Raw genomic sequence first — 24,550 nt, 5'->3', positions numbered from 1 at the left:
CTACCCTTAAATGGCATTAACAGCTCTAACACAGCACTAATACAAATACTGATACGACTATATCAGCATTCTAGAATGCAGTCACTGACAACTCAGTTGTGCATTTTATTTTTCACTGTAGAGCTCATTACTGATAAGGCAAAAACCCTGTTATGATTGTATATCTAATATGTTCACAACATCATATTTAAGTTACCTACCTCTCTAAATATAATTTTATTTCATAATATGTCTACTGCACCACTGTGCTTATGTATTCCAAGTCTTCTGTGTTGCGGTTTATATTACTGTTTAGCACAAGAATATTCCATGCCTTTATCATCCAGGTCTTGCCTGGAGTAGGTTTTTATATGTGTGTGTAGTTGCCTGGTTAACAAATGTAATAAAAGTAAATAAGGTCTGCTGAAAGTAATCTCTCTCCATTTGTACAAACAATCATCAGTAGACTCTTCAAATGTTGTAGATCACTAAATGCTTTTGACTAGTATACTTGCCATTTTTTATGCTAAAACCAATTACTGTTTAACTCAAACACACCCAAAAATTATAACAATACCGCCTATTACAGAACTAAAATTGTGACAGCAGCAACATTTTCTTAAGGCTTGCTATCCACATCTTCTCCACTAGTGTTACAGACAACTGCAGGTGTAGGCTTTTGCACTGAAACAGAGATTGGTAAAAAACAGATTTTTCGACGAGTTGCAATGTCAGGCTATTACACATCAACTTTATTATTTAACAAAATGCTTTTCAATTTTTAAAATACAACTGCAGCTCCAATTCCACTACTAAACTTTTTTATATGTTCATAGGTAAATACCAGGCTAGCTGCCACTGCAGGTCATTTTAAGCCTAGCTAATTTCCTTTTTTTTTTTTTCTCTCTCGAATTAACCATTCCCATTTGGTTAGATATTGGCCTTAGCCAACCCATGAATGATAATTATACATTGCTCCTATTGAGAAAAACTGGGATCATGCCAATAATTTGATGGGACCCATGCATGGAATATGCATTTTGGGGCTGCCTCTGCCCATCAGTGGTACAGAGCCAGTCCGGGGTAAATTTCCTATTCCCCATACATAGGATCCAAACTGCGCTTAAATATGGATAGGGGTAAACTTTGTTTTATGTGGATGAGGGTCTGTTTCAGAACAGCAGTAACTTCTGTGAGAAATACCTGTCCCTAAAAAACTGTTCTGCTGATGTTGTAGAAAAGGTTTAGATCCCTAGACAGAATATTTCTGATGCCATTTGATTTGCTGATGTGCAGTAAATCCATAAGTACTGGGTAGGAGGATGTCTTGTTTTCAAGATACAGGTCACCTTTTAGCAGTCTGTAGGATATTGAGTATAGTGACAGGGCTTTGAGTCAGTCCATGTAGTGTATGTTGTTTAGGCCTTTTATTCATTTAGAAAGGTATTTCTGTGGACATTCCAGTTGTTGCATATGTCTGGACAGGTACATGCCAAAGGGGGCATTATATTCAATGACTGGCCTAATGGGGACTGAGTAAAGGAGAGAATAATATTCCTACATCTAGACACAATCCTTTTGTTTACAAACTGTGCAATACAGGAGGACATTCGTACAATGGACACATGTTGGTCAAAAGTTAGGTCACTCTCCAAATAAGTTCCCAAATCCCAGGACAACTGGGTAAGCTCTTAGGAGTGTATTGTTAATATGGTATTTTCCTGGGATAGATGACTTCCAAAGGATGCAATGATGCATTTATTGGCATTTAGTTTTGGTCCATGATTTTGGCACCAGTTATTTATTTGAGAAAAAAAAAATCTTCCTGCAGGATGTCTAAGTCATTTGACAATTCAATAATTGCTCCTAGCTTGCAGTTATCTGCAAACATAGTCAGTCAGAGCCCTCTGGTATTAGCTTTCACTTCAAAAAAGTAGATGCAAAACAGTAGCAGTCCCAATACAGAACCCTGGGGGACTCCACTTGTGATAGTCCTCTTTGTGGAAGAATCTTCCCTTTTTTGATTTCCTACCTCCTGTGAAACAGTTGGCAATCCTGCAGGTGACATAGGGCTTCATTTTCAGTTTATATAGCTTTTCTACTATGCCTGAGTGGAAAATTGTGTCAAAAGCTTTGGCCAGGTCAAGGTATGTGGTGCATAATTGTTTTGCCTTCATCCATTGCTTTGGTGATCTTTAAAAAAAAAAAAAAAATCCACCAAGTTGAATAAGCATGACCTGACCTTGACAAATCATAACTGAAATCAGTCCAATGTTTGGAGGTTCCCTGTGTCCTGACTGATTAGTTCCATGCTAAATTTTTCCATTACTTATGGGTCTGTAATTGCCTAGGTCTGTGGAAGGCTTTCCATTATGCAGGAGATTTAGGAGAATGACTGTAGCTATTCTCTGTTCACTTTGTACAAAAGCTGCATGAAGGGCAAGACTGAGCAGTGTTGTTAGCAGTGCGGCTAAATCATATCTCATGCTACTTAAGATGCATCCCAGATAGTCAGGACCCATCTATTTTTCATACTGAACAATGAATAGCAGGACAACGGTATTACATCTCCAAAAAAGTTAACTTATTATTTAAAAACAATTAAAGTCAGCAAAAACTAAAGAAAGCCAGCTAGCATTTCTTAACAGAAACTATGAAACTTCAACAGACTCTCTCTTACACAACTACATTAAACTGAACTAAGCAAAACACAGAAAACAAAATGAAAAAAGGGAGAAAATATTTGCCAAAATCTAAAAGTAATAATAGTCAAGGTGTAGACTACGCTACATTTAGCTTCTTCTGCTTTCAAAAAATGACTCAGACTTGCCCTATTTTGCGAATGCAGCACAAAACACAGTCTGAGTGCTGACTGTTGCATAAACGTATTGCTTGTATATCAGTATGTGGCGATGAGTATGCTAACACATTAAACAGAAGGATGTGTAATGGGATTCAGGATACATTCTGATAATGGGCCAGATTCCAAAGGACTTGCTCTCAGTGCGGGTGACTTACTCTAGTGTAAGGCCTAACCATAAAGCCTGTTTTACATGCAGGCTTTAAGCTAGAGCAAGTCACTTACATAGACAGCAAGCCTTCTCCAATCTGGGTAGAGTTGCACTGGATATTTTGGAATCTGGCCTAATGTGTTTAGCAGGAACTTGAGAGGTACAGAGCGAGATACACCTTTGAGTGGTGAGAGGTGGGGGAACAAACCAAAGACAAGTGGTTCAGCTAATAGATAAGAAAAATCTGTAAATGAGATATAAACTTTTGCTTAACCTTACTAAGGATTCAACCAACAGCTAAAGGCGATGTACAAAGCACTCCTCCTCCCAATCGGAGCAAATGTGTTTAGGCAAATACACACACACACACACACACACACACACACACACACACACACACACACACACACACACAAGTCTGCAACAGAATAAATGCTTCAGTGCAGTTATGCAAAGTATGTTTGGATAAGCAAAACAACAAAGGGTCATGGAGTCAGCAACGTTTCAAACCCAGATCATGTAGTTCATAAACAGCGTGTAAAGACATGCAAAAACACACCTTCGCTCCAGAAACTGTGAACTGTTTATGTACCATATTAACTCTCCAGAAAAGGATTTTAATAAATTACTGACACATACTACAATGTACATCCAACTGCATGTTGTATTAAAGTACTATGTTACAACACAGATAACACCTTAGTTAACAGGTGGCATTATTTTTTCTAACCAAAAAAAACATTTGCCTGTAAAAAAAAAAAAATAAAATAAAAAAAAAAAAAAAAAAAATAAAACTAAATAAATAAATAAATAAATAAATAAAATGTTTGACCATATTTTATAGAAAGGTCCAGAGTTACCAGTGTAGTTTATTCAGGGAACACAACAGTTTGTGAGCACCTCAGTAAGAAGTGATGTAGTTTGCTGACTGTATATGACAAAGATGCAGCAGCCCATCCTGTACTTGGCAATAGGAACTTAAAAAAATAAACTAATGAATTTATACTTTGGAAAGGATACGGGGATATAATAACAAATACTGACAAAGTTCAAACTTCTAGAATGCCCTGCTGTGTTAAGAGGTCAGAGGAGAGGATTAAAGTCTTGAAAAGAGTTTACATTTTATTTTTGTGACTGATACTAAAAGTGCTAGAAAGACTGATCTGTTTTCATGCTGCTCATACAAAACTGCAGTACAGCTTTTTACTGAACAGGTTATACTTCCGGGCTAAGGACACTTATCAGTCACTGGAGTAATTCAGGCATATCAAAATGGATGAGGTGTGGCGTTATTACATAAAGATTTCTCAGGGGAGTTGTATTTTCTTTAAATGTTGCTCAAACGAATATTACTTCCAGGCATCTACTTTATGGCATCTTCACATGCAGTGTAACCATAATAAAGCTATATCCTGAAAAAATGTGCGTCAAGGAACAGTGTCCATGTATTAAGATAGTTATAGATTCCACAACCTTAAAAGACTGGTGTGGGAAAACTTGGCTGCCAATCCATACCGGTTAAAACTACATTAAAACATTGCTTTAAATCAAGCTCCATAGCAGATCCACCAGGAAATGAGATTCATACCACCTTAAGGCTTAACATAACTGGAGCTTTGGAATACCAAAAGAACTGATGGGAAATGATGCTCTCTGTGTGAAGTTTAGTGCTAAAACCCAGTTGTAAAAACACATTTTTGAGGAATACTGGTGGGTGACGTTGCATTAGAGCAAAAGAAGTACATCACACATTTCCTGTATCAAAAGTATTTCTACATTGTAAAGCATTATTATGAAATTGTTAAAGACACCAAACACGAAGCACTTAAGACAAAGTTTTACTACCACATTTGGAACTCCAATAAAGCAGTCCATCTCAGTTTACTTTGTGAAACCATCTCTGGTATGAAATGAAGTAAAATCTCTACTTGTACAATACAGGTATCTACACAGTTCTTATCCATAGCAGCAAAGGCACTGTACATCAGCAGATCCACAGACTTGGATTTCAACATAATCAATACAAAGACCCTTGTTAATAGGATGGGATAAAGTAGTGACGAAAGTGGCAGACACTGCAGTCCATCTGGTGCGAAACGCAGCAAGAAATAGGAATAAAACAGCTGCAACAAAGTCATGTTCTTCCAATCACAGTAAAATATACTCATTTGTGTGCTTTCAAAACACATAACTGGTAGTTCCAATCTCCAAAGAGGTGTTGGCAAACAATTCAATACTGTCCACTTCTACTCAATTTCAGATTCATGCTGAATTCCATCTTTGAGGCATTTCTCATGCAACGCTGCCCTAGTTCACCACAGTTCTGTAAGTATACTGCATTAGTAATGGGTCAACAGTTTCCATCTGTAAAATTATTAAAAAATAAGAGTAAGCCTTTTGAAAAATCAAACAATCATTAACCTATTGTGCATACATTTTTCCTGCACCTCAAATGACCTTAAAAGACTTGTGAAAATGCACTACTTAAAAACTTGTTCATAAAATCACTGTACGCTTCAACAGAATTAAAGCCAAAATGGAAGAAAATAATTAGGAATAGCTGGGTGAAGTACTCACCACAATGGTAGATGTTGATCCTGGTTCCTGGTCTCTGGATTATGTATCTGAAGGAAGCACTAAAACAGCTTTAAAATTTCTTAGTAAATTGCGCTGTTGCCACGTAAGCTTTCAGGGATGCCCGAGATACATGTCCTTTCAAAATGCTCTGCATAAACAATCCAGACTACAGGAGGTGTCCAGCTACACTGATCCGAAGCAAAGGCTCATTAAAAATGGTCTCCCAGCTCAAAACATGAAGACCCCATCTCTAGCCCAAATTAGTGCTTCATGGTCAGAAAGGTCAATCTCTGACATCATTCTAGTCTCTGACAGCACATACAAACATTTCTCTCACAGGAATCTGATTAAATCTACTTTCAATAGCAGCAGGCTCTAGCAGTCTGTGGCATTAATGCATGTGTATACATATCTACCAGTAAAGCCACAGTATGCAGAAAGTACAGTTTGTCTGAAAAAAAATCACAACAGCAGCAGATGTTCAAATAGATTTAATAGGTGGAATGAGTGCAGGCTTTAAGTACAGGGACCCAACAACAAAAGTATGAGCGATGTTCAGACATACAAAGGGGGTTTCCAGTTGTTGTGCATCAGTGCTCAGCACTGAGCCCACTGCTGTTCATACTGTTGATGGTCTACATCAACAAACAAGTCAGAAGGGAGAGATCAACAAAGTTGTTGTATGGAAGCAGTATGTCACCACAGTCAGACTCTGTGTAGGAACTTGTCCTTCGGATGAGATGTTAAACTGAACCCCTATCTACATGAACTGGTGATAGCTCAGGTGAGATATAAAAGAGCTCATGGCATCTTTTGAATAGAATAGGGGGTCCTTTATTTATATACAAGAAATGAACTCTTACAACATTCACACATTTACAAATGTGCAGGTATATAGTTATACAAATCTATTTACACAATATTCATAATTTCCTTTACAATCATGCTACAAGTCCACCACTCCTTTTTCCATAACCATCTGGTTTTAGTTAATACTGTTGCTAAAATCCATTGACCATTAAATATAATTTCATTTGTTCTTTCATTCCATTACACCAATACAGCATAAAATAACTTTTCAGCTATTCTTTTACTATATTCTTTATTTCTATTTTTACATCCATGTTTATTTTATCAACTTATTTTACATCTTCGAAAAAAATCTTCTTTACATAGTTTTTTTTCCATAACTTTTTTATATTTCAAAAAGTACAGTTGTGTACACTTACCATAAATGTAGATGTTCAAGTGTATTCACTGTTGCAGTCATCACATTTGGGTTATCTGCCTATAGGTAGCCCTCAGCCGGCCTGAATAAGAGTCTTGGATTCCTGCGTTGGATGCTGTCTCTTCTTCCATGAAGTCAGGTCATCAGGGGTATAAAAGATGCAGCCAACACCATTACATCAGTTTTTCTTGCCCCAGATGTCAGGTGCCTCCACAATGAGAAGCAATTATATGTTATGGTACACCTCCATCAAAAAGCAAATACACCAGAAAGCTTAAATACACCAAACAAGAAGGAAAGGTAGAGCCAAGAGAAGTCAGGGGGCTGGAGGGAGGGTAACCAGGACTGCAACAGTGAATACACTCAAACATCTACATTTATGGCAAGTGTACACAACTGTACTATGTTCTTCATGTTTTACTGTTGCAGTCATCACATTTGGGTTGATTCCCAAAGCTAAGGAAGGGAGGAAGAAGTTAGAGAGCATTAGGGCCAGCTATTAAGCCCTGCAAGACTGCAGTGGCAAAACCAGCTCTGGATTTAGAAAAAAATGGGCATGTGGTAATGCTTGGTGAATGTATGTACAGAGCTCCAGGTAGCAGCTTCTAGGATGTCCCTGGCAGGGACTCCTCTGAGAAAGGCTGTAGAGGTAGATGCAGCCCTAGTGGAATGTGATCTTATCCCCTGTGGGGTAGGATTTCCATGGTGCTTACAGCAGAAATTAATGCAATGGGCTATCCGTTTAGAAATGGTTTGCTTTGAAATGGCCTTCCCCTCTGCCCCTGCAGCAAAGCCAACTACCAGCTGTTCAGATTTGCTGAGAGGCTTAGTCCTGTCCAAATAAAATCTACGTTGTCTGTGCACGTCCAAAGAGTGCAGTATTTGTTCTCCTTTGTTTTGTGGATTTGGGAAAAAGGTAGGCAAATGAATGGACTGATTTAGGGCCACACTAGACACCACCTTGGGCATAAAAGAAGGACTGGTTCTGAGGGAAACCCTGTCTGCATGGAAGATAATGAAGGGCTCCACTGCCATGAGGGCCTGTAATTCAGACACTCTTCTTGCTGAAGTGATGGCTAGTAGGAAGGCTGTTTTCCAAGAAAGGAAGTTCAACTCTGCAGTTGCAGCTGTCTCAAAAGGAGGGAGAGTGAGCTTTTCCAATACAAAGTTAAGGTCCCAGGCTGGAGTAGGGGGCTCTCCTGAAGAGGTCTTAAATTTTTGGCCCCTCTGAGGAATTGCTTTAGCAGGGGGTGAGAAGAGGGGTGGTTCAGTATTATAATGTGCTGAAATGGCAGAGGCATGAACTTTAATTAACTAGAAAGATAAGCCCTTGTGGAGCATTTCTGTTAAGTACTGAAGTATACGAGGTAAGCTGAACACCATTGTGCCCATCCCCTGAGTCTGGCTCCAGGAACAGTATCTTTTCCACTTTTCAACATAGGATTTTCTAGTACTAGGCCTCCTTGCCTCCAGAATGACATCTAGCACCTGCTTACTAAGGGATGCTATTGGAGAGCTCAAGGAATTAGCCAGGCTGCAAGGTTCAGGGTTTGAAGCTGAGCGTGCCAAATCTGACCCACTTGCTGGGACAGCAGGGAAGGGGTCTGAGGCGGGTGCCATGGTTCCAGCAGTGTCATACTGCGCAAGAGTGGGTAACAGTGCTGGCGTAGCCAGTCTGGTGCAATCAGTACTGTCCTTGGCTTCTCCTGTTTGATCTTTAGCAGAACCTTCGAGAGGAGAGGCATAAACCGAGAGGCTTTCCCAGGTAAAGGACAGGGCATCCACTTTCCAAGCTTGACTGTGGGAAGTCCTTGTGCAGAATTTGTCCAATTGGTAGTTCTGAGGGGAGGCAAACAGGTCTATCTCTGGAGTCCCCCATTTGTTCCTCAAGAGGATGAATATTTTTGGTTCCAGTTTCCATTCGTGTGGGTCCATGAGATTTCTGCTGAAGTTGTCTGCCAGAGAATTTAGCTTGCCTGGCAGGAACTGAGCCTGTAGGTGCACTTGATAGCTCAAGGCTGTGTTCCACACAGCCATGGCTAGTCTGCAGAGAGGGTACGAGTGGGACCCCCCCCCACTTGTTTATGTACCACATAACTGTGGTGTTGTCCGTCTTTACCAACAATTGTCCTGGAAGCATGTGGTCTTTGAAGGCTGTCAGGGAATTCTGTACAGCTAACATTTCTTTTTGGTTGATATGCAGGTAATCTGTCTCGGGTTCCATTTGCCTTGAATGCACTGCACTGCCCTGCCAAGTGAGCCCCCTATGCATAGTCTGATGTGTCTGTTGTTAGGGTATGGGTGGCAGGGGGTACAGTGAAAGGGAGCCCTTTGTTGTGGTAGCAGGCCTCTGCCCACCAAAGGAACTTTGTCTTTATACAAGGAATGATACGAATCATTGATTCCAGGTCCTGAGAATGTGGACACCACAGGCTTTTTAGATATCACTGTAGTTTCCTCATATGCAGTCTTGCATATGGAATTAGCAGAATGCAAGAGGCCATGAACCCCAGGGCTTGCAGAATTTTCCTTGCAGTTAGCTGGGTCTTTGTGGCCAGTAGTTTGAAGAAGTAGGTTGTCAAATAAACCTGTTTCCCTGGAGTGAGGAAAGCCATCTGGGAAGTTGTGTTCAAGCTTGCTCCCAGGAATACAATCTGTTGGCAGGGTACTGCATGAGATTTCTTTTCGTTTATGGTGTACGCCAAAGGGAAGTGCAGAGAACTGATAGTGCATGAAGCCTGCCCTGAAGCGTAGGTATTTCCTGCAAGATTCCCTTATTGGAATGTGCAGGCAAGCTTCCTTTTAGTCTAAAGTTGCCAACCAGGCATCTTTGCCTAGCATAGGAAGCAGCTGTTGAAGTGTTAGCATTTTGAATTTTGGGATTACCAAAAAGGTGTTTAGAATAGAGAGGTCCAGGATAGGACGCCAGGAGCTGTCTTTTCTGGGTACCAGGAAAAGTCTTGAATAAAAACCTTGTCCCCTTTCTTCTGCTGGGACAGGTTGAATAGCCCTGATACTTAGAAGGGTGAGAACCTGCTGTAGAGCCTCTGCCCACTGAGTCGGGGTAGGTCTGGCCAACTGTTTGGGGTGGGTAGGGTGTGGAAGTGGAATCTCTATTCTTTGGAAACTACATTCAAAACCCATCTGTCCTGTGTAATGAGTGCCCAGTTTTTTGCATGCAGGGCAAGCTTTCCTCCGAAGGGAGCAGGCAGTTGAGCAGGGCTTGGAAGGCTTATGACACCGATTCAAAACCCAAATGTGATGACTGCAACAGTGAAACTTGAAGAACATCACATGTTCTCTAGTTTTTTGTTGACTATGTAAACATGTTCTATCACTTTTCTTTTTATATGGCATATTTCCTTTTACTGGCAATTTATCTAATAACAATGCCCACACACAAAAAAAATCTTGAAATTCTACTTTCTGATTACACCATTTGTTTCTTATTTTTATTGCTTTAATTTTTTATAATCTGTTAGGACCTTATCGTTGTTTTACATAACAATGTTTAATCATAATTCTTCTAACAAACTTCTATTCATACATCTAGAACCCCATATAAATGAAAACAATATAGTACAGTTTTGTACCTACCATAAATGTAGATGTTCGAGTGTACACCCTGCTGCAGTCATCACACTTGGGTTATCCTGTCGTCAGGCGGTCCAGCAGTCATCCGGAATTCCAAAGTCTTGGTCAGGCGTCGGTTGCTGTCGCTTCTTCCCTGATGTCAGTGCGCCAGGGGTACATATAATGCATCTGACGCCATCTTCTTCAGTTTTACTTGCCCCAGATGTCAGGTGCCCCCAAAAAGGTGGTCAGTAATTAGTACTAAATAAAGTAATTTTTTGCACAAACACAAAATCCCTCCAGCTATAAGCAAATACATCAGGAAGGTATTGCATAGATTTAGCCAGTTAGATCAGAGGGGATGGAGGGAGGGTAACCTGGACTGCAGCAGGGTGTACACTCGAACATCTACATTTATGGTAGGTACAAAAACTGTACTATGTTCATCGTGTTACCCTGCTGCAGTCATCACACTTGGGTAGAATCCCAAAGCTATGGATGGGTGGAGGAGTTATAGAGGGTTAGTGGAGGCTAGAAGGCCCTGCAGAACTGCAGTGGCAAAGCCAGCCCTAGACTTAGAGTAAAGTGATAGTGTTTGGTAAAGGTGTGTACTGAACTCCAAGTTGCAGCTTCCAAAATCTCCTTGGTTGGTACCCCCCTGAGGAAGGCTGTAGATGTAGCTGTTGTCCTGGTAGAGTGGGGCCTAATGGTAGCAGGAACTGGTTTTCCATAATGGGTATAGCAAAAATGAATGCAACGTCCTATCCATTTGGAAATGGTTTGCTTTGATATAGCCTTCCCTTGTGAAGCTGTAGCATAGGATACAAAGAGCTGGTCAGATTTTCTGAAAGCCTAAGTTTTATCCAAGTAGTAGCGAAGTTGCCTGTGAATGTCCAAGGAATGCAGGAGTCTTTCTCCTTTGTTCTGTGGGATTGGGAAGAAGGTGGGTAAGTGAATGGTTTGATTTAAAGACACACTGGAAACCACCTTAGGCATGAAGGAAGAATTAGTACGTAGAGAAACTCTGTCCTGATGGAAAATGAGGAAAGGTTCCACTGCCATTAATGCCTGCAGCTCTGAGACTCTTCTAGCTGAAGTTATTGCTAGCAGCAGGGCAGTCTTCCATGATAGGAACTGTAGATCTGCAGAGAAAGCTGATTCAAAGGGAGGTAGCGTAAGTTTTTCCAGAACAAAATTGAGGTCCCATGTTGGTGTAGGTGCTCTCCTGGGGGCCCTAATGTTTTTTGCCCCTCTGAGGAACTGCCTTAGAAGATGATGCGAAAATAAGGGTGGTTCTGTGTTGTAGTGGGCTGAAATAGCTGATGCATGGATTTTAATGGAAGAAAAAGAAAGTCCTTTGTGCAACATCTCAGTTAAATACTGTAGAATCTGAGGCAGGTGAGGCTGAAGTGTGTTTTGGCCTTTAGTTTGGTTCCACGCACAAAACCTTTTCCATTTGTGCACATAGGCCTTCCTGGTGCTGGGCCTCCTAGCTTCCAGAATAACATCCATAACTTCTTGGGAAAGAGGAGCTGGCTGGATGTTTAGGTGATTTTCCATGCAGCCAGATTTAAGGTTTTTAAATGGCTGTGAAGAATCTGATTGTTTTGCTGTGTGAGCAAATGGGCAGTTTGTAGTAAAATCCAAGGTGGGCCCTGGGCCATATTCCTCAATAGTGGGTACCAGTGCTGTGGTGGCCAGTCTGGGGCTATGAGTATCAGTCGTGGTCTCTCCTTTCTGACTTTCAGAAGCACCTTTGTGAGGAGAGGCAATGGAGGGAAGGCATATACTGTCAGGATTTTCCAGCTGAATGAGAGTGCGTCCACTTTCCAAGCTTGATGGTGAAGTGTCCTTGTACAAAATTTTGTTAGTTGATAGTTTTGAGGACTGGCAAGTCTATGTCTGGAAGGCCCCATTTTTGAGTTATCATTGCAAATACTTGTGGATCCAGTTTCCACTCGTGGGGATCCATGATGTTTCTGCTGAGGTCGTCTGCCAATGTGTTATTTTGTCCTGGCAGGAATTGAGCTTGTAAGTGAACTTGGTAAGCCAGATCTGTGTTCCACAAGGTCATTGCTTGCCTGCACAGAGGGTAGGAGTGTGTACCCCCTTGTTTATGTACCACATTACTGTGGTGTTGTCCGTCCTTATTGTAACTTGTCCTGGATGTAATAGATTCTTGAAGGCTGTCAGAGCATTCTGTACAGCTAGCATCTCTTTTTGATTGATGTGCAGATTCCTTTGATCTGCAGACCATACGCCTTGAATGCACTGCCCTGCCATGTGTGCCCCCCAGGCGTAGTCCGATGCATCTGTTGTCATAGTTTGCCTGGCTGGGGGCAAGGTGAAAGGCTGACCCTTGTTGAGGTGACATGCCAGTGACCACCACAGAAACTCCTGTTGTAGGCAGGGAATGAAAGATATCATTGTGTCCAAGCTGTGGCTGTGTTGAGACCATACGCTTTTTAGGTACCACTGTAATTTCCTCATATGCAGCTTTGCAAATGGTATTAGTAGTATGCAAGATGCCATGAAGCCCAAGGCCTGCAGAATTTTTCTTGCAGGTAGTTGGGTCTTTGTTGCCATTGTTTTGAAATATTGTGTCAGTTGTAGTTGTTTTCTGGCATCAGATACGTTGTATTCAAGCTGGCACCCAGGAATGTCATATTTTGTGAGGGTACTAGTTTTGATTTCTTTTCGTTTACTGTGTACCCCAGGCAACTTAGAAGATGTTTTACAAAAGCCAGATGCTGTAAGAGGATGTCCTTGCTTTCTGCTTGGATGAGGCAGTCGTCCAGGTATGGGTATATTTGAATTCCTCTTTGTCTGCAGTATGCAATTACTGGTGCCAGGCATTTTGTGAAAACCCTGGGCGCAGTAGATAAGCCAAAGGGCAGTGCACAGAATTGGTAATGGGTTGAACCTGCAATGAAACGGAGGTATCTTCTGCAACTTTGTCTGATAGGGACATGCAGGTATGCCTCCTTGAGGTCCAACTTTACTAGCCATGCTTTCTTGCCCAACATGGGAAGAAGCTGCTGTAGTGTTAGCATCTTGAATTTGGGTACTTATAAGAAGGTGTTTAGAATTGAAAGGTCCAGAATTGGTCTCCAGGCATTGTCCTTTCTGGGAACTAGAAAGAGTCTTGAGTAAAATCCTTGGCCTTGCTCTCGTGTAGGTACCAGTTGAATGGCTCTCATGTCCATGGGAGCTGTAATTTGTTTTTGTGCCTCTGCCCATTGATTTTGTGGCAAGTTTGGCATTCCTCTTTTCATTGGCAAGGTGTGAAAATGGAATCTATATCCCCGTGAAATTATGTCTAGGACCCATTTGTCCTTTGTGACAATGTGCCAGTTGTCTGAAAAAGATGCGAGTTTTCCTCCCAAGGGGGCTGCCAAGAGAGTGTTGCTTGGCCAGATGAGATGCAAGTCATTGAGTTTGCCTTCTGGTAGTTTGGGACCTGTCTTCTCCTCCCTTCTGTGCTGCAGTGCCCCATTGTCGAGGTTTGTACTGGGCTTGTGGCTGTCCTCTGCCTCTTGGACGTCTGTATTTACTCCTCTGTGGCCTGTCAGTAGCTGGAAAGAACCAAGTTTTTGTTGGCCAATTTCTGCTGAAGCGAGGGGGCTGTACCTGTAGGAAATCTTTGACTGTCTGCATAGATTTTGCCTTATCCTTCATTTTCTTTACGACTTCTTCTGCTTTAACTCCAAAAAGAACATCCTGCTGTAAGGGAGCATCTAGAAGCTTTGCTTTAACATGATCAGGCAGAGTTTGTTCCTTTAACCAAGCATGCCTGCGTATAACAGACCCAGTGACAGCTGCTCTGCAGGAAGCCTCCAAAGAATCAAACCCACATTGTAAAGTATGTTTGCCCACCTGTTCAGTTGCATGCAACAGATCCTGCATTTCTTTCAATTCAGACTGTTGAGGGAGTGTGCTCATTTTTTGTTTTAACTGAGACATTAGAAATTGCTGATATTTTAGCATGTGAAACTGGCAATTTTGTGCCCTCATAGCTAGAGTGGCTGAGGTGTAAACCCTTTTCCTCCAACTGTCTAGTGCTCTGGAGTCCCTTTCAGAGGGTACAGGATTTTTAGCCATAGAAGCCTTAGCCCTTTTGGGACCCTGGGAGATAGTCTCGGTTTGGCCAGAGCAGGAGGCAGAGAGTCTGGGTTCAAACTGGATTCTAAGTAAACATCATCCACAATGTCTAAAACTGGGGGGATGGCAAGTGATCTGTGCTGGGGGAGTAAAAGAAACTCTCTGAGCCTTTTCTTTGAGTCAGAGTTGTCCTGACCTTCCCAGTGAAAATGTTCCCTCATAGTATGTAAAGTTTCCCCAAAGGAGCAGTCTTCAGGGGGAGAAGCTGAGGGAATGGAATCCTCAGCATCAGAATCTTCATAAGGGGAGAAGGAGTAATCTTGGTCCTCTGAGGAGCCTGAGGAAATGGACACTTGTTCAGAGGATGCATAATCTTCCTCTTGTCTAGGCCTTTTGTCAGCAGGGGGTTGGGAACCTCTGATTAAAGAGATCAAATCTTCAGCCATTTTGAGCATCTGTTTCTTAGGCATGGGGCCTTGAACAGGGGACTGAAGTGCAGTCTTTTTAGGAGTCTTCGTCTTAGGATACGTTTTAATGGTGAGCGTCATCGGTCTGAAGATGCCTTCAGAAACCGAAGGTGTTTCTGCAGCATCATCATCTTTTTCTGCAGTGTCGTCGGTAGGGGCTGAACAAAATGGCTGCGTCGGCCTGGTACTTTCCGCCAAAAGTTCAGAAGTGGTCTCTGGTTCCAGATCTGCGGTAGTCAGGTGCTGCGTAGGAGCCTCACTGAAGACCAGTTTACCGGAGACCGGACCAGCCGAGGCCTCGGAGTCTGGCTTGGGTCTAGGCTACCTGTCCTTATCCTTGCGGTTTTTTAGTAGTCGGTTGCTCCGACGGCATAGTGTAGTTAAATTTTCTACAGAAGTAGTGTCGTGCGAAATCAAAGCGTCTTTTTATATTACGCTTATTAAACCTAGCACAAAAACGAAAACTAGTGATGTCGTGGTCTGGGCCTAGGCAAGGTATGCAATAAGAATGAAAATCCTTATGAGGTATTTGCTTCCCACAAGAAATACAATTGTTAACTTTTTCTGACATCGGTCTGAAGCAAGAAAAGTTTCCCCAACGGGGTACTTAGCTTTACTGAAGACTTCGGTCTGAAATTCGAGTTTGAAAATCTCAGGAGTCGGCCGACCGGCACTTGCGAACTGCTTCTGCTTCGGGCACCGCGCGGTAAGAAAGCCTGAAGAAGATGGTGTCGGATGCATTATATATACCCCTGGCGCACTGACGTCAGGGAAGAAGCGAAGCGACAACAACCGATGCCGGACCAAGATTTTGGAATTACGGCCGACTGCGGGACTGCCTGATGACAGGATAACCCAAGTGTGATGACTGCAGCAGGGTAACACGATGAGCATCTGCAATAATTCCTTTTCAAATATTGTTGGCAATATAAATACCCTTGCTAAGAATCTCCAGAAGAGACAGGTTTGTTTTATTTCTTATATTGTTTTTCTCCCAACTTAATTCTACTTACATTTTTATTCCCAAATGTTATACCTAACACAGAAACTTCATTCATTATAAAATGTATACCCCCCATCTTTACTACATCTAAAGCTTTACCTTTCTATTTAAAGCCATCTCTACCACCTCTAGACACTCACTTGGGCAAATGATTACTTCTTTTACCAATTTTTTTTTTTTTTGCAATTATTATAACATCAAATGCATATGTTAACAGAACTGGAATTCTTAACCCTTCATGTGTTATACACCCTACATCCTTCATTTGGCAATTTATTTCACATACCATCACATTCATAAGTAATACAAAATACAAAGAGTATACAACTCATTGGACATCTATCTTACACCACTCTTCATTGTGTACCTCTTGGCTTAACCAATCATTTCAAGTATGTTTGCATTTATTACTTATTTATGCCGACGTACATAATTTCCTAAGTTTCTCAGTTATATTATAGTCTTTCATAAATACCTATAAGATTTTATGTCAAGGTGCATCAAATGCCTCATTAAGGTCTCCTATTATGATTTTTGGTTAATCTTATCTATTCATAATATCATCCACAATTTCTCTATTAATGATTCTTGACAAACCTCCCCCTTTGTACTGTATATACTATCTTCCATAATGTTTTCTGTTTTAGTTTCAAGTTTCTTTTGTATTACCTTTATAAAGCTATTATAATCATTATTACTCAATACTATTGGTCTCCAGTTTTTGACATCTATCTTCCTTCATCCATATGAATTTAAGTATTTCACTACATAATTCTTTACACACAAAACCTTCATTTAACCAGTCATTAAAAATCTTAAAAATATATATTTTTTCCAGTCCCTTAATGTTTTACATGTTCATACCCTATTCCATCTAGACCTGTAGCAGAATCTACATTTATTTGTCCTAATAATTTATCTAACTCGTTTAAAGAAATTCTTTCCCAAATCTTTCTCTTTTTCTGTTAACTTTTTCACTACATTCTTTTTTCTTTAAACATTTCTTGTATATTGTATTACAGTAATCATAATATTTTCCAGGGTTTATTTCTATTTCCTCCTTTTACATGTTTTTAATTCTCTCATTACTCTACCATCTTCCTTTACTAATATGCTTAAGTAACTTGATAATTCTTCTCTTTTCCCTTGTACACAATATCTTTGCTTATATAACAATTCTTATAGTTTTTCTTGATTTTCTCACATAATTCTTTTCTTTGTCAAGGTACTTTATCACTATGTTTTAAATCTTCCAATGCATTGTTATATGTTTATGTTCTTTTATATTTTTCTTTCTCTACTTTTCTCACATCATATTGCTACTGTAAAAACATTTATTTTTTTTAAACAACATCCACCACTCAGACCAATGTTTATAAAATGTTCTCACAGTAATATGATCTTCCCTTAACTGTATTATTAATCTCTTTCCTTCAACATTCCATGCTTTCTCATTTACCCTTTTTTATTCTTTTGCCTATTTTTATAATATTCCTCGTTTTCCTTTATCTTTAGACATACTGCAAGATGATCAGAAAAATCCTGTTTCAACTACCCCTTATCCTGTGATTAAACCTTCTAATACTATACATTTATTTAATTTATATACATACCCCTTTTGTAAGTCCATGAATTGTTGTCCCAAAGTTTTAACTTACCATATCTTATAACTTCTAACATTTTTCTTCTATCATTTCCTTTTTAATACTTGCATCTTAAATCACAATTATATTCTATCACTACATAATCTAAAATTAGATTGTCTGCAGTAGTTTACAACACCCCTGTTCCCCTTCACATTTATCATGCTTGGATTATGTATAATTTTTCTCTATTTTTAACACAATGTTACAATCCTAGTCACTGGTCCATAAACCTCTTTTGTCATAAATGTTTGCAATGTCAAGTACTTCTTTACATAAAGTTTTCAAACGTCCTTTTAAAATCTCTCTCTCTACCTGTGTTTGAAACTGTAAATGAATTTTCTTTTTTGTTCCCTGTTAAATGCTTTTATCAGATACAGATTCTATGGATTACAGTTGCTTTTTTTCATATTCTCCAAGAAAATTTTCCATTGAGAAATATTGAGTCTCAAATATAATGCCACAAAATGTCTCTGATAATAATAAATGCTCTTACCTCAAGTGTTTTTACACCCAAAGGAGCTATTAAATTGCCCCACACTTCATACCTGCCAATTTCTTTGTCTTTTTTATTTTGAATCTTTACCACAGACTTCTGTTTTTTCATTTTCTGCTATTCTTTTGCCTTATTTTACTTTCTCTACATATGTTTTCTTTTCCATCTCACCACTGTTCTTCAGGATTGTTTTTGCATCCTCTTTTACACTCTCTCCATATTGTCCCCTGAGGAAACATTTTCTGGTTCACTTGCATCACCACTTCTTTAAGTAAATCATCCCATAATCATCCCGACTGGAAAGTTATAATTATACAGCCATCATTTGCAGACTCATTTCCAACAGATTTCTTGTGAAACATCTCCAGATCCTGCACACATTTTCTGGTCTTGATATTTGCTTTCTCCTCCATTTCTTTCACCATTCCATCTGCCTCCCTGTTTTCCCCAAGCCACCTCTGTGCCAGGAACGGAAAACAGGAAGTGCTCCTGCAAAACAGGTCCCACACTTGCAACAATGACGAGTAAGGGAAGTTCCCTTATGCCTGGCCAAATTTCCCCTAATTATAAATACCACCTTGGGTTACATGTGAAAAGAAGCTACTAGCCTAGTGGAACATGGTCACTACAGGACAAAAACCGAGGTCTTGAATGCAAAACTGAAGACATGCAAGATAAAACGGAGTACAGAGGAAACAGATGGTAAAGAAACACATGGGGAAATATGTTTAAAACTATGATAGAAGGGAAAACAGTGGAACAGCATAACAGTTTCAAGTATCTGAGAGGTATAAATGAGGAGAAGAGAAGTCTGAATGAGGAGGTCAGAACCAAATCCAGAAAATATTAAGAGTTAGTAAAACCACCTGAGGAAGGTTAATGTGATGGAGTGCTTGATACTGGTAGAAGGATGCACACTGTGTGACAGATGAAATGAAAACAGTACAGAAGTCAAAGTAGCCTCATACAGAGGTCAATAAGTACCACGGGAAAGAGAAGGCATCCATTCTCCAAACTTCAGTGCAGTGATGACCTGTTGAAGAGACAGGAAGACGAGGACTCACAGAGAAGGCAAAAAGATTTAGTTCCAGAAGTCCTTATATACTAGTCAGCTGCTAAAAATTTCTGTTTAGTTTATGCCCCCCCCCCCCCCCACGTCCTGCTCAAGATACAGGTGGTGATGCTGCACTGTGATAGTATATACACCACTTGAGATCCAGACTGGTGGAGGTTGCAATGCAAATCTGCCCAGATGGTATGACCTTGCACCCACTGTTGATGTACCACAGTAGCCTACATTGAATTGGAGAACTTCTGGCTTCCATTGCTCTGTGATGGCCTTAAAAGCCAAGAAAAACAGGTAGAATGATGCATCATCTATTTTGTGATTGGGGGGGAAATCACCCAGTAAGCACCACACAAGGACAGTCTGAGGAATCAGTAGTCCGGGACTAGAATGGCTTCTCTTCATTTTAGTACACCTGTTTGCTTGTTGACTTTTGGGATAACGTCTGAAGAAAGGGCCAGTCTTAAAAGGAAAGTTCTTGCTGTACTGGGGAATAGGAAATGAAAATCTGCTTCACTCCTTCCATAACTTTGCCTTTTTTCTCCTTTTTTTAAAGGTATTCCATGTGTGTGGCAAGGAATAGCTGTCAAAGAGTATTTGAAAGTTCCCCTTTGGCATCTTCATGTGGCACCTAAGACAGGCAGAGCACTTGATGACCAAACACAGGACAGGCACTCTAGAAACTGCAACAGCATCATGAGCATACATTATCGTTTGCCCCACCCCCATACTCCTTAGGAAAGCTGAACAAATTTCAAGATCTGAGAATTGAGACAATTGTTTTGAATGTCGGAGCATAATTTCCCTAACTGTGTCACAAATTATATTTAATTTATGCTGTTGGCAATTTATGACCCAAAACAGTACAGTGGTTGATGTAACACCATCTTAACAAATCTACCTATGGACCTGATTTCCATGTCACTTGGTAAAGTGCAAAGCCGTGGCACTAACTTGTCATTTGAAACCTCCAGCAAAATTATAGCAGTGTCCACCACTGGGTTCTTACAGAAGTACAAGTGCATTTCAATAAAAAAAAAGATAAAAAGCACTTCAACACAGCAGAAAAAGGCAACTAATTTAATCACAACAGGTTAGCGCTTTCACAGTCAAACAACCACTTCAGGCAAACATTTCATAAAACAGACAATATTTAAAAAAACTATGCACCAGTGAGAATGCCATACTAATTAACTACCTTATTAAATTTAAAGCAAAACAACATACATATATAAAAAAACATATATAAAAAACTATGAGTCAGTAAGTTAATGTTTCAAACAATCTCGGACGTAAAAATGGTTTCAACGAAACCATATCATTGACACCTGGATATGCATCAGCTTTAAAAAAAGATAATCCATTTTTGCTCAATGGCTTCGGTCTTATTACAAATACCTCTCTTGCCTTCATTTATTAGTTCCAATACAAAAAACTTAAATTCATGACTTATGCCATTGCATTCTACATGTTTTGCTAATGCATTAATATTTTTCTTGTTACTAGTATCCCTAAGATGCTCTAACACACATTCTGTAAGGGACCTGTTGGTCTTACAAACACAGAAAACAAACTGTACAGAAACAGTAATAAACTAAATTACGACTGGTGCAATCAGCATAAAAAGGAAACTCAACAGAGCAGTCATGAAAGGGATGTCTAAACTGGGGGGCACTGTATACAAATTTACAGACACGGCAATGTCTACAAGGATATGTACCCTTACATTGTGATTCTAGTACTACATCATCATCTTTACTATAACAAAGTTGTTTCTTTAAAGACCAGTTATTCCTAAAAGAGAACAGTGGAGTCTGAGAGATACATTCTCTCAGCTTATTATCCGAGTATAGAATATTCCAGTTTGTCCTAATGACATCACAGAATATACTGACATCACTTGCATAGGTTAAAAAAACCCTCATATTCATATTGTTACTATCAGAAGACTCAACAACATCAGAGTATAATTTTTCTGAAAAAGAAAGGTTTACCTATGCTGTACCTTTCTTTCATGACTTGGGCTATGCAGTTATTAACTTCTCCCTCAGAATATACCCTGCTGAGAAAGTATTAAAAGCTTGTAAAAAATCACATTCATCACTATGTATTCTCATCATCCTAAGGAATTGACCTTTAAGCACATTCCTGGACACATGCCGTGGATGCATACTATGGATGCATACTACCTTTATGTAGAAAAGTATTTATCCTATATAGAGATGTTTTAAAGCCACCTATGTCTTTCCTATTAATATAAACATCTAAAAAGCTTACCTTTTCCACTGAATATTCATAGGTAAATCTCAAAAACGAAGTGGTAAAATTCAACCACACTATAAATTCAGATAGACTAGTTCCATCACCTTCCTATAACAAAAAAAATAGTCAACAAAACGTCTATACCAAAGCACCCTAGGACGAGCTAAAATCCTTATTTCAGACTCCCACTGAGCTAAAGCTAAGTTGGCATAGCTATTGGCACAAGACGTACCCATAGCCATGCCAACCTTCTGCAAGTAATAGTCATTACCAAACATAAACACATTGTTATCAAGGATGATACCACGTAACTCACAAATAAGAAAAACCTTATCATTCCAGTAACATTTCATACCATTAAGCATAGTCCTGATATTCTCAATACCCCACTCATTGGGGATGACCGTAAACAATGAGCCTATGTCCAGGGTAACAAGAAATAACTCTCTAGTGCTATCCAATCCTGTAGTCCCTCTATACAGTTCTTCTAGAAAATTTGTGTGTCCCTTAAAATAATAGGTTGTTGATCAACAATAGGTCATAACATCTTCTCTACAAAAATAGAGAGAGGCTCAGTGACCCAGCCTCTCCCGGACACAATCGGACGCATAGGTGGATCCACCAGACTTTTGTGTAGTTTAGGCAAACCATATATTAAGGGGATATTTGTATTATCTACACTAAAATATTTAAACAAATCCTCATTAATAACTCTAGAAATCAACAAATCAAAGATGAGAAACAAAACTTTGTCAATAAATGCTCTAACCATAACTTTAGAAATACTAACAAAAGTATCAGAATCACTCAAGAGCTGAAGCAAGTTCTCAATATATTTATCTCTGTCTAGTAGGACCACTCCCCCCCTCCTTTATCTGCAGGCCGAAAATCAATTGTTTTCAAACTTTTAAGTTCCATTAACGCATCATTTTCATCTCTAGTTAAATTTAAAAATTTACATTTACGTTTATTATCAAAGCATTTCCTAATATCCTCTTCACAAACATTACTGAATGCTTCAACACTGGGATGCGGTTTAGGAATATAAGTGTTGGGTTTCTTAAAAGGACAACTACTCAAACAATTATTATTGGCGCCTTCATGTCTTCTGGGTACTTTTCATTTACTTTTGCATTTCAGTAACTCTGTCTCGATTCCTTGGTGTGGCTGTTGGGAAGTCTGGGTGTATGGAGCTGCAATGAAAACATTCTCAAAGTCTCTGAATTTCTGAAAACTGGAGAGAAAGCTGTACATTTTAGCTTCCCAAGTCCAGAACACTGAAATATCTTTTTTTGCTCTCTGACATTTCCCTTGCCTCCCATATGGCATACTCCCACATCCTAGTGAGGGCATCATTACTTTGTGGAGAACTTGTCAAGGTACAGTTCTCTACATCAAAGTGGGGATGCCATCCCAGTTTTGTAGGGTATGCCCTCCTCCTTATGATGATAAGTTGGTGCCTGCAATCCAAACAGAATACCTTTTTTGTTTAATCTGTTCATAAGGAGTGTGCAATGCAGACTGCTGCATCACTGCTTGCCATGGTAGGAAGAGTTCATTTACCAAATAACTGATGAATAAACTGTGCACTGCAACCAGACTCCTGAAAGGAAGACACTGCCCTAGAGGCAGGCCGTTCAGAGAAGAACAGCTTCCAATATGTCAAAAAGATGTCTCAAACTTAGAATCTCACGTTCCCTACATTTGTCCTGCTTGACACATCCATATTGTAAGATAAAGATGGAGGGACCATGTTCTTCCTCATGAGAAACCACTGTGCCCTGCAGTCAGAGGTCTGTATTTCATTTCTGCTCAGAACAAAAAATCTAGAAATATCACTGCTACTTCAAAAAAATATCATACCAAGCTGTGATAAAAAAAGTGAAAAAAGGCATTGCTTCTGCCTTTTTTAGAAAATACAAATGTGCACAATAAAATGAATAAACTGTTGCATAATTGCATTTGCCACTGTAAAAATGCATTACATTTTAACTAAGCTTTGCTTCTTGACTGTATGCACTACTTCCTGAAGACTAGAACTAAGTTACACACAAATGTCTTAACTGCACAGTAGACTGCTCAGACTCCCTCCAAGAATTAAAGAATTGTGGGAACAGAAGGGCATCTTCTATTACTCAAACTAAAACCACAGGAAATCCTGTTTGTGAACTTAAATAGGACTGCTTCTTAATTCAAATGTATAGAAATTGTATGAATTACTGCTTTGCTTAACGGACACCCATGGAGATGGGGCTCAAACTATACTGACTTAAGGATTCTGAAATTCTATTTTTATTAGCAAAAAAATGTATTTTTTTTATTAGCAAAAAAAAAAAAAAAAAAAAAGAAAGAAAGAAAAAAATAAGGATACAGTACTTCTTTAGCTAAAAGCAAACGGTTTTAAGTTTAGGAATTAGACTTGTTCTGACTACTTTCTACCTTTCTTGAATGTTTTATTTTCAACGTACTATTCACTTTTGTGCAACATACCCCTTAACCTCTTAGCCTACGAAATCTGGACAAAACCTGATATAATGGCAGTACAAAGGCCCGAAAATAGGGACAGATTTTAAATACTGGTCTTATAAACTAAGAAAATTGCTAGAATAACAGGGTACGTATTAAAATGCATTTTCTAAAGGATATGAAGTTTGAAACTTAAATCTATGACACTAATTCCAATCTTCAGATTATCTCACTGATTTGCCAGAAAACCAAAAATTTTATGAAAAACAAATCGAAATTTTGAGGCAAAAATCTGGACAGTTGAGAGGTAAGGCTGTGTAAGCCTTTTATTGTCTGCAAATTTAACTGGAAAGAAATGGTTACACTTATTTCAAGTGAATAACTATTACTTAACTCTGACCACTTGTGGCCGATATTTATTAGTGCAAGGGTTTTGGGCATTTTAACTGCAGTCAAACTTTGGGGTGCCTATTCCCAGAAGGGTAACCGCTCTGAGCCAATTGTTTACGTCTGAATACTTTAAGATCGGTTTATCGTAGGGGTAAACACTAAGATGTGATTTTGCATTTTAGCTAACTAGTGAGAGCATAGTTTAAAGCTTGGTAAGCAATGAGTTGCTGCTGCAGTGTCATAATGTTCTTCCCCATACTGAAACTATTGTGCAAGCATGTGAAAGCA

General features: G+C 39.5%; 1 protein-coding gene across 8 annotated transcripts in view; it reads right to left on the bottom strand.

Annotated features, from left to right (window-relative positions):
* Positions 1–4,812: 4,812 nt before the first annotated feature.
* Positions 4,813–24,550, bottom strand: part of TLE4 (TLE family member 4, transcriptional corepressor) — a 617,928-nt gene continuing 598,190 nt past the window's right edge. For all 8 annotated transcript variants that reach the window (XM_044060884.1, XM_044060882.1, XM_044060883.1 and 5 more), the window contains one exon: positions 4,813–5,354. The gene's annotated coding sequence lies outside the window, so the exon portion shown is untranslated. The remainder of the gene's footprint in view (positions 5,355–24,550) is intronic.

Source organism: Protopterus annectens, chromosome 2.part0, assembly GCF_019279795.1.
Source record: "Protopterus annectens isolate FY-2018-M chromosome 2.part0, PAN1.0, whole genome shotgun sequence".
NCBI lineage: Eukaryota > Metazoa > Chordata > Ceratodontiformes > Protopteridae > Protopterus > Protopterus annectens.
The sequence above is the reverse complement of the archived record's forward strand: the minus strand, read 5'-3'. Positions and strand labels throughout refer to the sequence as shown.